This window comes from Mus caroli, chromosome 18 (assembly GCF_900094665.2).
Source record: "Mus caroli chromosome 18, CAROLI_EIJ_v1.1, whole genome shotgun sequence".
Classification (NCBI taxonomy): Eukaryota; Metazoa; Chordata; class Mammalia; order Rodentia; family Muridae; genus Mus; species Mus caroli.
Genome location: NC_034587.1, coordinates 41734200 through 41748890, shown reverse-complemented (window position 1 = coordinate 41748890; position 14691 = coordinate 41734200). Strand labels below are relative to the sequence as shown.

The following is a 14691-nucleotide window of genomic DNA, read 5'->3' as shown; positions in this document are numbered from 1 at the left end:
AAAAAAAAAAAAAAAACTATTCCAAAGGGGAAACATTTTCTCCCAATAGAATATCAACAGGAAAAGCCAAGTGAAGAGATATTTGGAGGCCGGAGTCGGGAAAATGGGTGTAAATAAAAGAAATATAGAGTAAACGCGTTTTTCACAGTATCTGAGCATCACTCTTCCCTGCAGCCCGATCTCCCTGAGTTTTGGTTTTACTCCTTCTTGGCTTTTCACCGTGAAAGGGGGAACCATCGTGGCTGTGGCTAATCTCAGCCATCCATTACCTTCATGAACTCTTGGAAAGTTCAGGCTAGAAATAAGGAGGTATTTGTGTTGTAACAACGCAGATCTATGAAGATAGAGCTGGCGCTTCCTGTAGGAAACGTGCACACCCCCTCACATGCCCGAGAACTCTGATAAATCTTTCCATCTGACATTTCTCATAAACTAATGGTTGTTTGGACATGAATTTAATCTAACAAGATTCTCTCAAATGAAAAGTGATTGTTTTATCATGTCCTACGAGTAGGAATAACCCCCAAACTAGAAGATCATCTGAAAAAACAAAGATTTATGACATGTTTTTCCCCTGTATTCCAGAGGAAGAACAGCTCCACTTTTGTAATGTGTTGGTAAGGGAAGGGCTGCGTGTGTGAATGCGCAGGTGTACACACACACACACACACACACACAGATGCATGTAGAAGCCCAGGATCAGCTTCAGGTGTCCTTCCATAGGAGGTATCCACTTGTTTGAGGGAGACCTAGGTTATTTCTCATTGGCTCAGAGCTCTCAAGTAAGCTAGGCTGGCTGGCTAGCAAACCCCAGGGTTCCCTGTCTCCTCCTCCTCCCTAATGCTCGGATTACAAGCACACTTCTCTACATTTCAAATGATGTTATTGCCTGAAGCTATTTAAAAACAATGCACTCTATTGTATTTTCCTGGCGCTGGCCAATTGAATGTTTGATGGTGATTAAAATAATCTACGGAGAGGGAAAGACATGTATCTCAGATGGAGATTCCTTTTCTAGTCCTGAGTTTCAAAGCTCTGAGTTTGAGCCATGTCAGGACAGTGGTGGCAGGTGGAGGAGGCAGTGGGGGAGGAGTCGGGGGTTCTATATCCATATCCTCATGCTGCACCTAAGAGGATCTGGAATTTGAGGCTAGCCTGAGCTACATAGCAAGAAGCGATCTAAAAATGAAAATGTAATTTATGTTGTCCCAGTGCAGTACCAAACCTGACCATTTACAAGGTTAAACTAGCACATCTGTGGAACAGTCGGGTTTTTCTCTTTTTCTTTTTCTTTTTCTTTTTCTTTTCTTTTCTTTTCTTTTCTTTTCTTTTCTTTTCTTTTCTTTTCTTTCTTTCTTTCTTTCTTTCTTTCTTTTTTTTTTTTTTTTAGTGTGGGGGGACATTTTCGACACAGGGTTTCTCTGTGTTGCCCTGGCTTTCCTGGAACTCACTCTGTAGACCAGGCTGGCCTCGAACTCAGAAATCCACCTGCCTCTACCTCCCAAGTGCTGGGATTAAAGGTATGCACTACCACTGCCCCGGTGGAACAGTGGTTTTTATTTATTTATTTTTTTTTATGAACAAAACTTTTATTTACATACTGTATCTAGATGCAGATACATAAATTTTTATACAATTGATTTCCAAAAAATGTGCAAGAAATTACTATAATTCACTTACAAACCAAAACACATATTAAATCGGTGGACTTTGGATAATTCATTCTGTGGTGTTCTCAGTACAAACAGTATATACCTGATTTGAAACATACAAAGTGTAAACTACAGCAATCTAGGTTGCAGGTATTAATTTCATGGCATATCAACTATGAGACTTCCTTACCCCAACATGACAATATACTGTTAGGAGATTCTAAGACTCCATCTCACCCTTTCTGGTTGGAGAACTTGCATCACTTTTCAAAAACAAATTCATATTTGCCTTGTTATATCACGACTGATCAATAAAAAGGTTATAAAATTTTTTCTTTACAGGACTAAATAGTTTCTGAGCCAGTATTACTGAACACAAAAGTTATTGAAATCTTACAGTGGTTTTTAATATCGGTTTTTAGGTTTAATTTTTTTAAATTAGAATTTAACATATTTTAAGGTTTTATTTAGGTTTATTTATTTAGGTTTAATTAATGTAAATGTAAACTTAGTCATCTGTTTCTACTGTCTGCCATATTGAACAGGGAAGGCATAACAGATACTAATTCATGTGGCTTAAAATAGATGCCAAATTAGACCATTAGAACTCAGCTGGTGTCTCAATATTTCATTAAAAACCCGTTATGCTATAAGTCAGTTGCCTTAATGTATTCTTTCTTTCAATCTTAACCTCTTGTTTTGTCATCCTGTTGGTTTTTTTTTTTTTTTTTTTGTATTTTTTTTCAAGTCTGTGTGCATACCTAAAAAGCACTTTTCAGATACAAGAATTTGGTGGGTCAAGCCACGGCCTCTGTCATTTCATGGGGAACAGGCATAGTCACGGGGGGGGGGGCGGGATGGGGGGGAGTGAATGCTCAGACTGGGCTCTCATGTTGCTTTGCAGACAGTAAGCACTCACAGACTGTCCCGGGAAGGCTTTTGTGCAGTGTGCAGTGTCTCTGTTCAGCTAAGGCGACACTTAGCTTCACCTGCCCTTTGTGGCACTTGATGTCCTTATATCATGTATTTCCAGAGCACAACTGACCTTTTAAAATAAATACTGACTTTTAAAGGGGGACATTTTAGTCATAGTAGTGTCTTTTGTCTTTCTTTTTTAAAAAAAAATATTGTATTTGTGCTTTGTAAAATTCATACACATCCGAAACGTATTTTAGCCATCCTCCCTCTCCAACTCCCTTTAGACTCTCCCCACATGACTCCTCTGAACTTTAAGACACACTGTGTGGTGGTTTGAATATGTTTGGCCCATGGGAACTGCTACCATGGGTGAGGCCTTGTTGGAGGAAGTGTGTTCCTTGGGGTTGGTCTTGGAGGTCTCCTCCTATGCCCAGGCTTTACCCAGTGTGGAAAAGAGCATCTTCTCCTGGCTGATCGGATCAAGATGTAAAACTTTCCTAGCCCCATGTCTGACTGGAAACCGCCATGCTTCCTGCCATACTGATGGTGGACTGAACCTCTGGAACTGTAAGCCAGCCCTAATTAAAAGTCATCCTTTATAAGAGTTGCCAGGTACTGCTGACTCACGGATGAACAAAATGTGCTGTGTCCTTTAGAAATTTATAGTCTGGTCCAGGCTTGCAAGGTTGTTCTCTGAATGGCCACATAGTATACATTTTTAGTTTTATAGGGCCTTTCATCTCTATCAGAACTATTCAGATCTGCTACTATAACCAGAAAGTTGCCATAGGTCAAGGACTAATCTGTACTGCAACAATTAGGCTTATGAAATGTTATAATGGTCTGGACTGTGCGAGAAGCCTTCACTGCTGGTCTCTGATCTATTAGAAGAGAACGGTAGATCAATAAATGTTGAAGAATCTGGTGAGTGAGCAATCGGAGCCCAAGCGCTTTCATAAAATAGCAAAAAGGCATCAAATTAGCATGGAATGTACATGAAAACCACAGGGAGGACTTCTGAAGGAGGTACCCATGTCAGCTGTGAAACAGGGGCTAGAGATTGGAAAGAGAGAGAGAGAGGAGAGGTGTTCTGAGCAGAGGGACAGCGTGCAAAGCAGACACATGCAAAGCAGCAAACACGTGCAAAGCAGCAAACACGTGCAAAGCAGCAAACACGTGCAAAGCAGCAAACACGTGCAAAGTAGTGGCGCCCATTACACAATCTAAGCGGAATTCAGTGAGACTGTAGTGAAGGCCACTGACTTTAGCAGAGAAATGAAGCTAGTGAGCCAAGGCCAGCCCAAATTCAATGGGCCACAGCTATGAAACAGAACACATTGATATTATACTGAAAGTCTTAGGAACACAGGGACTTAAATAAAAGATTGTGAATGGACAAACACATCCCAGTTTGTAGGTGACCCGCTGGGAAGACAAGACCCTACACTGAAAGTTTCACAGTCAACTAAATAGGAAGCAATGCTGGTGTTAAGAAGGACCTGGAGAGATGGCTCAGTGGTTAAGAGTAGTCACTGCTCTTCCAGAGGACCTGGGTTCAATTCCCAGCACCTACGTGGCAGGTTACAGCCATCTGTAAATCTAGTTCCAGGAGATTTGATTCCCCTTTCTGAACTCCACAAGCACCAGGCAAAAATATGGTACCCAAACAAACATGTAGACAAAACACTCATAACACACACACATATGTGTGTGTGTGTGTGTGTGTGTGTGTGTGTGTGTATGAATGATCAGTAAGGACCATCAAGATGAAGCAGAAAGAGTAAGGTCACAAGTGGAACGTCCAGTACTGGAACAACTGATTAGGTGTGGGGACGACTCTGAAAGAAGCTTCTAGATGACTAGCCAATGTAATGAGATGCTATCATGTATGTAGACTAGAGGAATAAACTTGGAGAAAGGTATCAAATGGATGCATTCATGAAAGACTTTGGATTTAATTCAAATACACCATGTTGACCTGTAGTCACCTAGTGGAAAGTAGATTGCCTATAATTTCAGCATAACATTACAGATGGGAATGAGGGATGGTGGTGCACACCTGCAATCCTAACACTTTGAGCTGGAGGCAGGGGGATCTGGAGTTCAAGGTTATACTCAGCCGAATGAGGAGCTTCAGACCAGCCTCAGGTCCATGAAGCACTGTCTCAAATTACAAATGCATAGTAAACTCCTTGTGTATCTTTACTCAATTCCCTTCCTTCCTCTTCCTCACTTTTTGACATTAATTTATTTATATCGAATGCTGCTTCCCCTCCAAGTACCCCCCTCACAGAGACCCTCCATCACTGAGATATTTTAAGGATCATTTTAAAGGCAAATTCTATGATAAGGGAAATAATCTTCAGGGAAAATAGTCAGTTTTTTTTTTAAATTGACAATTTTCTTTCTTTCTTTTATTGTTTTTTTAAATTTTATTTTATTTTTTTACTTATTCATTTTACATCCCACTCCAGGTCATGGTCACTCCTTCCCACAATCCTTCCCCCATTCTCCCTCCCCTTCTCCTCTGAGCAGGTATTCCCCCTGCCCTGGTACTTCAAGTCTCTGCAAGGCTAGGTGCTTCCTCTCTCACTGAGGCCAGACATGGCAGCACAGCTAGAAGAACATATCCCACAGACAGGCAACAGCTTTTGGATAGACTCCTTTCCAGCTATTTGCGATACACATGAAGGTCCAGGTTGAGTCTGTTGGTGTATGGAAGATAATTATGCAGCCTTATCTTATTACTTATACAGTAACCCTATAAATCTATATGCAATGTGTAGAGATATGTGTGCTGAGAGAACAGGGTTAGGGGAGTGCTTGTGTCATTCCTCAATTTGATGTTTACTCACACTGTTTGGGAACTCCATTATAGAGGTATATCTTTCAACAGCCCAATTCCATTGTATTTCTATGCCTCAGTTTACACACACACATCAACACACAAATTTCTCTGTGATAGGCATCTGTGCTTACCACCTCCGTTTCTCAGCTTCCTTGCTTGGAAACTAAAGATAACAACACTACTAGTCTTATATGGAGATTGTGAGAATGACATTAATTTATGTGTGTGTGTAATATATATATATATATATGTGCATATATATATGTGTATATATATATCATATAAATACACATACATTAATTCAGAGCTCCAGCCCTGACACATATTAAACATCTAATATGCATTAACTATTTCTGTCAGTATGGTGGTTCGCATCAGGATTCAGCTGTTCCCAGTTCTCTGTTATTGTGCTGGTCTCCTCTGAGGAGACACAGAGAAGTGTTGCATAGTTACCCATGGTTCTTTAGCCCATGTAACAGGAGGGTGGTTCTTTGATTAGAGAGTATTTTAGTCACTCTTCTTCTTGCTGTGACTAACAGCAAATTAAGGGAGGAAGGATTAAGCGCCTGACAAAAAGGAACGTAAGGGAGGAAGAGTTTACTCCTAGGGTTTCAGGAGGACAGTGCATCATAGCAGGGAAACCACTGTGGTGGGAGGAGGAGGCCGCTGGTCACGGTGCATCTGGAGTCAGGGAGCAGTCATGGATGCTTGTGGGTATGTACCTTTCTCCTTTTTAAATTCAGCCCAGGACTTCAGCTCATGGGTTAGGACGAAAGAGAGAGAGAGAGAGAGAGACAGAGAGACAGAGAGACAGAGAGAGACAGAGAGACAGAGAAGGAGAGAGAGAGAGATCCTCCTTCAATTAATTTAATCTAGCTAATCCCTCATAGAAGTGGACAGAGATTTGTTTCCATGGTGACTGTAAATCCCTTCAGTTTGACAGTCACTATTGACCACCAGAGATGGTGTGCATAGACATTGCCAAACTCCTCTCCAGAGATGTGGTGATAGTTTTGCCTCTGCCAATGCCAGGTGCCAGCCTCTGCTCCTTTGCCAGCACTGGCAAGGGTGAGGATACTACCTGGGGAGTGTTATGTATATTGAAATAGAACCTGATTTTTAAAATTGGTGTAGTCTGCATTTTCCTCATATCTATGAGACTAATAAGTTTTCACATGCTTATTGGTGCTTATAGACCACTCAGCTTCCTTCGGTTTGGCTAGTCACATTACTTGCCTATTTTTCTACTGTTTTCCCCCTTCTTATACTGTAGGAATTCTTTTGTAAAAATTATTTTTAATTTTTTATTGGTCATTTCATTTATTTAAAGTTAAAATGCTATCCCCCTTCCTTGTTTCCCCTCCGCAAACCCCCTATCCCATCTTCCTCCCCTCTGCTTCTATGAGGCTGCTCCCCACCCCCAACCAAAATAGATTATGTTGTAGGATTTCTTTAGATCTCTAAATAATAATTGTCTTTCTGTCATATTGTAGATTATGCTACTGACATGTTTGGCTTGTTTTTAAATGTAAAGTTATTACTTTTACCAAAATCATTCATATAAATGGTTTGAAAAACAAAACAAGAACAGAAGAGTTTGTGAAAATCATAAGACTCTTGTCCCATCTTCCTCTCCACTCCCGCTACTACATCTTAGAACAGTGTGTGTGTGTGTGTGTGTGTGTGTGTGTGTGTTTGAGACACGGTCTTCAATGTAGTTTGGGCTGGCCTGCAAATTGTTTTTGTACAGCAGGCTGAGCTCAAATTCATAGAGAGAGCTCCTGAGTACTATATTAAAGGGATGCCCAACCATGGCAAATTTGGAGGTAAAATTTCTAAACCTAAGGTTCCCATTCACTGGGGTTTTTTTTTGTGTGTTTTTTGTTGTTGTTGTTGTTGTTGTTTTGTTTTTTGGTTTTTATGCTTCCATCCAAGATTTGAACAGAATCTCTTTGCTCCGGGGCTGTGAATGGGAGGGTAGCTTTGCTGCCCTAAGGTCCTCAGTTCCTATCACAGCAGTTTGATTGCACACCAGAACCTTGGTTGTTTTAGCCGCTCCTCAGAGGCTCCTGCCTCCACAGTCTAAGCATGGACTTTCAGAACTTTCATGATCTGTCAACCTGTTCCATGCCTTTTAAACCTTCCTAAAACCCGTTGAAGCCTCTTATGCCTACTAACCTCTTCTGACTATGTGCTGTCTTCACTCTGGGTCCGTTCATTTCCTTCTTTTATCTGTACCTTGCTTTATTTGGCTGAGAAGTTCTGACGAAAGAGAAATCCATTTGTTCCACACAGCATCTCTCTGCAGAATCCACCAGTCACCGTCCAGAATCCTATTTAATGAAAGCTATTTTGAGTTTTCTGCATTTTAAGAAGTCTGTGGCAGTGAAATCAGAGTGATCTAAGTTATGTTTTCTTGGGTCACACAAATCAAATAAGTACATTATGAGCTCTTAGCCTATTTTTCTATTTATTCCACAACCACTGATTTCTGGCCTCCTGACTGGGTCTAAGGATCTCATTTACTTGAGAAATTTGAACAGAAGCATGTGGTCTGTTACTCAAATACTAGCTACCTTGGCTCAGCCTGTGTTCCAGCTGGGTTCTGGGTTTGCTGTCATTGTGTTTTTCCTTCCCCTGAGCCTGGGAGACCAAAGCTCACCCTCCCTGTTACATTTGCCTCATGTGCGGCTATAAATTTTCCTGGATGATAAATGGCTTTGTTGAATTTCTACTTCCTCCTCAATTTCTCTGTATGTTAAATTAAGAAAAATAGCCCAGAGAAAAAGGACTTACCCTCAGAGAAGTAATAACCGTGCTTCGTGAAACCACACCGTTTAGAGCCAGACACATTGATCTTCAGTCATACTTCAGCTCTGCTGCCTGGAGATTGGTGTTCTCCACAGAACTAAAAACTGCAGGGCCTGTCCTAGCCAGTTCCTTTGCTATAAATCTGGTTCCACTCCTTTGTCATGACATCGTAGCATTTGTCTGAGGACACGGTATATATGCGTAAATGTGAGTACAAGATGTCTCTTATAGCATTGTCACAGTGGTGCCTTAGTAGAAAAACATTTCACCAAACTCTCATGACATATGTCAAAATGTTCTCTGCAGTTACTGCTGAGTAGAGAGATTGCACAGTGTTGTGGATCGCCCTGAAGCTAATTATATTTAATGTTAACTCCGTTCTCCTGTGAGTGGTTGTGAACAAGGAATGAGTCAGCACTCAGGTGATTTCCTCTAAACCTGCTTCCCACCTTCATGTGAAAAATAAAGGAGAGCTGATGGTTAGGCAGATAAAGGGAAAGTGGAGCGGAGCGGAAAGTGGGGAGAGAAGAAGGAGAAAATGGAAGAGGGAGAGGATGCAGAGGAGGAGGAGGAAGAAGAAAAAGTGGAGCAGAAACACGTGACCTAGAGAAACCACAAGTTCTAAGGGCTCTCATAGTTGTTGAAGGTGATAGTGTAGTGGTGAATCTGCCCAACCTAGGCGCACACCATGCATGTATTCATATTAATTGAGTCGTGTTTTCATTGCCGGGGCATATTTGGGTTGGAGATTTACCACAACAGCACAGAACTCTAGTTTCTCACTTTTGCTCTCACATTTCTACCTTGAGTGTGTATTTTCTAGAATGCAACCATGCAGTCCATAAGACACTGATGCTGCATGTGGAGCTGTCTTGGTTTGTATCCTTACCCTCTATGGTATTCACTCAATAAGTACTCATTTACCTATGTAGTTCTTACCCTGTGTCCCTGCTTAGATTATGCATGCATGGGGTGTAAAATGTTTGCTTTCCTTTTCAAAGCAGGTGCCTTGTGTACTAAGGTTATAGGGCCCTTTGTTTTATTATGGAGCCCATCAGTCATTCATAGTCCCTGAACATCTCATGTACTGGTCTACTAGAAGAAAAGAAGCAGTGTATCTGGGGAAAAAAATTAAAGTGAGACTGTCTTCATAAGGGTGATCATTTTTAATTTCTGAGTATTTATGCTTCAATTCATGAAATTTGATGTGTTGGAGGTGTGCCCGATGCTCCTTGGGTTCCCCCATGCATTTCAGAAGACCCTGATTTCAGGGCAATGCTGTTTCTGTGAACTTGAGATCAAGCTAGGAATACAAGTCTTGAATATGTTAAAGCAATTTTCTAAAAAGAAAATGTTTAATATAATAATCCAAAATTGTCACAAAGCTGTACATAGTCACTAACTGAATAGCACAGTTGCTGAATGTTATCAGAATGGACCAGTAGTGATGCACAGAATCAGGAGGAAGGTAGAACCTACAATGTGTCTTTAAGACCTTGTGGTCAATGCTGGGCATTTTGGTGCACACCTGAGACCCTAGAGCTTGGGGGACAATGATGAGAGGATTGGAAATTCAAAGCCAGTCTCAGCTATTTATAGCCTGAGGCCAACCTGGGCTACATAACACCTTGTTTTGATAAACAACAACTGAGAAGGCTCCTGTGTTTAATGCCCTAAAATGCTATTCCTACCCCCATTTCGTTAACCAGAGGACATTTTCCAGGCTAGCCCAGATTAGAGCATGTAAATATCCTGCACTTAGGAGGGACAACAGGAAGACATTGCAGAGACTTGGGATCAGGTGGTCACAGCTCATCGGAAGCAGTTTTTAACAGCCCAGCTCAGTAGCTGCAATCCTGTTGTCCAGGCTTTTACTCCACTTCAAAGAAATCTGCATATTTTTTTTCTTTCTTGTAACTTTTTCTACTCATAATACTGATGATAAAATAGAATCATATTTTCATGCACGTTTGAAATAGGAGAGCGAATGCAGACTTTCTAGCTCAATATAAATATTGCTTATGAATGGCACTTGATAATCGAGCTGCCCATCAAAGGCTCTTGGAAGGTGGAACACAAGGACTGGGACTTGGGCTCCGACTGATTTGGTTTAAATTCCTAGTCTTGTCACTTATCCCTGTCACTTTCAGCCTTCATACCTTTAAATGGGGACAGTAGTTCCCTTGCAGACCTAGTCATAATCCTGTAAATCTATACGGAAAGAATGTCAGTTAAATTTAATTTTCAAATACAGGCACTTCTGTCTAAAGATTCTGTTCTGACTTGAGAACAGAAGCAATGAGCTCGAAGTTGAAATTCGGTACCAGCCCCTCTTACTGGCCCAGTGTTGTCCGTTCTGCTTTGACGTGGCATTTCTAGAATATAGATCTGCCTTCTGAACTGCTTTGACTAAAACAGGGCCTGAACAGAACTGGGCTTCCCACCAGGTGCCTGGTGTAATAAGTGGGCCACAGGCACTGGGGACGAGGATCTCTGTGGTCAGATTGTTGCTCGTAGTGAGCAAGCCAGTTCAACTGATTAGACTTTCTTTGTCCTGGAGCAGTTCCTGTTTCATTATAAAATGGCTTAATCACGAAACAGGGTCATTGAGAAAACCCACAATCAATAATTGTGGAAAGATTATAATAATGGCTACTGTTTAGTGGGGGGTTAATATGTGCCAGAAACCATGGTGAGTTCTTTGCATGCCTTTTCTCATTTGCCTCAGAACAAAGCTGGGAAATAGATACTGTTATTATCATCATTGTAAAAATCTCTGACATACGGAGTTCTGGCCACCCAGGGAGGATCAATGTCAGAATCTCCCACTGAACCTCCAAAATCTAGAAGCCCCTCTCCTGTCTCCCAGGATCAGCTTTTAAGGGTTACCTTTTGAAATCATTGCCTAAAACTCTGAGAAGGAAATCCTTATTCTAGAAAATAAAACATGCACCCAAAAGAATATCTGGAACTTTCCTTTACAGTTTTATTCTACATGTGTAATCCTGATCATCTCCAAATCTTGGATGAATCCAGACTCGGGTCAGACAGGAAATATAAAGAGAAGGACATAATAAAACAGTCACATGGAAGATTTTTTTAAAAAACATTATTTCAATTTAGAACACAAAATCTCAAGAAAGCGTTTACGTTAGCTGTTGTGAACTGTAGGAATTTATTCCTAAGCATACATCTTAGAATGAGTTGGAGTGGCTCTTCTCAGGGTATATACGTCTTGATGAACACCCATTGATTTGGCTTATTTGGGGCCAGAAAAAAGGGTTACTCCTGCTGTGGTGTGTTCTCCCATACATGGCGGAAACACAAGAGACACGTCCCACTGTACCTGCAAGAGTTCACTAACACTGCAGCAAACACACAAGCGAGGTATCAAGCCTTAATTACAGGAGGGGAAGAGCACACTTGCCACAAGCATCCTTGCTTTGGAGGCTTAAGCAAGGCTATATATATTGTATATTGTATATACAATATACAATATTGTATATACAATATATTGTATGCCCTTTCTACCACGTGCAAATGGGAAATTCAGAGTGATAATCTACCATACCCACATGCAGATACATAGTTATTCATCAACCTGTCTGCCTTGCAGACATATATATGCACTGTGGCACATATACTATACAGAACCATACATGCATACACATACAAACTAGTCAAAGTGCATAGCTGTGCATTGAAATATTTAAGAAGATGAGATGCCATGTGGAAGCAGGGTGATCTGCTAAGAAAGCCAGCAACATGAGCCTGGTACAACTGTCATGGAAAATCTCAGTAAATATTAACTACTAAAGTACTGTAGGGGAGTGAAAGAGTGGTTGTTCCTGTAATTTTGATTGTGTGTGTGTGTGTGTGTGTGTGTGTGTGTGAACATGTGCACACAAGTGAAGGTGCTTGTGGAGACTGACTGTGTCAGACACCCCTGTAGCTGGAGTTACAGGTTGCTGTGAGCTGCCTGGTGTGAGCAAGGGGAACTGAACTCAGATCCTTGTAAGAGCAGCTCATGCTCTTAAGCACGGAGACACCCTTCAGCCCCGAGATGTCCCTTCAGCCCCCACCCCATTCTTACTTGAGTTCTTTAACTACATGTAGAAACCAGATTAAAATAAGAACTGATTAACAAGAGAAAAGCATGGAACTTTTATTACTTTTACATTGCATGGGGGTCTTTGCAGGAGAGTAAAGTCCAAAGAAATGACCAGAGCATGCTATGTTTATGCCTTTTAGACAAAGAAACAATGACCTTGAGAAGGCTGTCAGGCTACATGGATATCCTGGCTACTATAGTAAACTCTAGAGCAGTGGTTCTCAGACTATGGGTTGTTAACAACCTTTTTACAGAGGCCCTATATCAGATATCCTGCATATCCAATATTTACATTCTGATTCATAACAGTAGCAAAATCACAGTTATGAAGTAGCCACAAAATAATTTTACAGTTGAGGGAAACCACAACATGAGGAACTGTATTTAAGAAGCCCCACCATTAGGAAGCCTGAAGGCCATTGCTCGAGAGTGTTAATAAGGTACCTGGTAGGGGTAGGGTGAGGTATGGAAGCCAGTGGTAAGCAAGGGTTACTTTAAAAAAGTATTTATTCATGTTTGCTGCATCCCCGATTACCAGTCTCTGGTGGCCCAGGTTCTTTCACAGCATTGGTATAGGAAAGACATCCATCCCAAAAGAAAGTGTGTGATTTGCACAAAAACCATGCAGGAATACTTGAGCCAGTGGCAGTTTCTGACATTTCAGTTCCTCAGGGGATTTCAACTTGAGATAACCAATCTGCTCATTTAGAATGTTTTGAGGTAACACATCTATAACCCCTTCAGTATCTCAGCAACAACTTCAATGGAGATTTGATGGTGTTTAGACCCTAGACACTTGGGGAAGGGAGTAGGAGGGCCAGGGGAAACCAGAGTAAGGTAGAGTGAATTCGAAAGATTTTGAAATGTGTACAGGGCTATGGGCCTAGAGGGCTTGGAGAAGTCATAGTGGCACTGGCCAGAATGTGGGACTTGCAAGGGATGGCCTGGAAGAGGGGAGGTGGCAAGTATCGATCAGCAAACATCATATTGATTAGGTCAAGAAAATTGTACTTTAGAGGTACAGAGAGATGAAGCACTTACTAGCTTAGTTCCCAAGGAGTGGTTTCGGACATCTTTCAACTCTTAAATTCTATAGTTCATTGACATTGTGTGACTTATAGGTTGGGGTAGTATTAGCAAGATGTTTCCTAAAAGAAGAAACAAAATCTTCAGTATCAAGAATCAAACTGACATCTGCCAGATAAATATTCTTCATGAGCATAGTGTTTCTGGTTTCCCTTTAAAAATTATTGTTCTTCCTTTAAAAATAATGTAAAACTCAGCTGGGAGATGGTGGCACACGCCTTTAATGCCAGCACTCAGGAGGCAGAGGCAGGAGGATCTCTGAGTTTGAGGCCAGCCTGGTCTATAGAGCGAGTTTCAGGACAGCTAAAGCTACAGGGAGAAACTGTCAAAAATCAAAAACAAAACAAACAGACAAAATACAAAAACAACAACCAAAAGGTAGACTCTACAGACTCTATAGTCATAGACTATTTAGACTAATTAAGATTCTATAGTCACAATTTTCCAGTGACCTCTACCACCCCTCTTAGGTCTAACCACGCCACACTTTCTCATTACATCCAGTCATGAACAGTGTCTGGGATTTTGACACCGGCTCTGCATCTTAGAGATAAGTAATTACAGATAGGAAGTGAGAAATCCGAAAAATGCAGAGGTAAGTGAAAATCAAGATCAAGTAACATTTTCACAGAATAACTAACCATGCTGAGCAGAGGTCCAGGAAGCTGGGGAGCCAGATTGTCAAAATTTTCACTTTTACAGCCCGACTAGTTATAGATGGACAGAATGACAGAAACTGTCTTTTTTTTGTATACCGAATACTGTCTGACAGAAGTCATAGTGCTGCACTGTTCAGATATAAAGATATTTAAGTTCTTTAATTTCAAAAGAAATGAAAAGTGAAATTTCAGAAGGATAGGGAGAAAAAAGAGCAAAGGGGCCACCCTTCTCAACGGCAAATGTCTTTGTCTAGAGAACCCAGATGAAACAGATTTTTGTTTGTTTTGGTGGAGACAGGGTGTCAATATGTAGTTCCAACTGGCTTGGAACTCGATATGTAGACCAGCTTGGGTCTGAACTCACAGAGATCCACCTGCCTCTGTTTCCCCAGTTTCAGGATTAAAGGGGTGTGCTCAAACACTTGGCCATATGGCTTTGTATACCACCATTCTCTTGGAAGCAATGAGAAAGTTTAATATCAGTATACAATAGCAAATGCATTTAAGAAATGGTTTGGTTTGGTTTGGTTTGGTTTGGTTTGGTTTGGTTTGGTTTGGTTTGGTTTGGTTTGGTTTTCATTAGCAACTCTCCCTACCCCTCCTGAC

The 14691-nt window shown here is 41.1% G+C and overlaps 1 protein-coding gene across 1 annotated transcript in view; it reads left to right on the top strand.

Annotated features, from left to right (window-relative positions):
* LOC115029892 overlaps nt 1-14691 on the top strand; it is a 108290-nt gene that overhangs the window by 40320 nt on the left and 53279 nt on the right. The window lies entirely within an intron of this gene.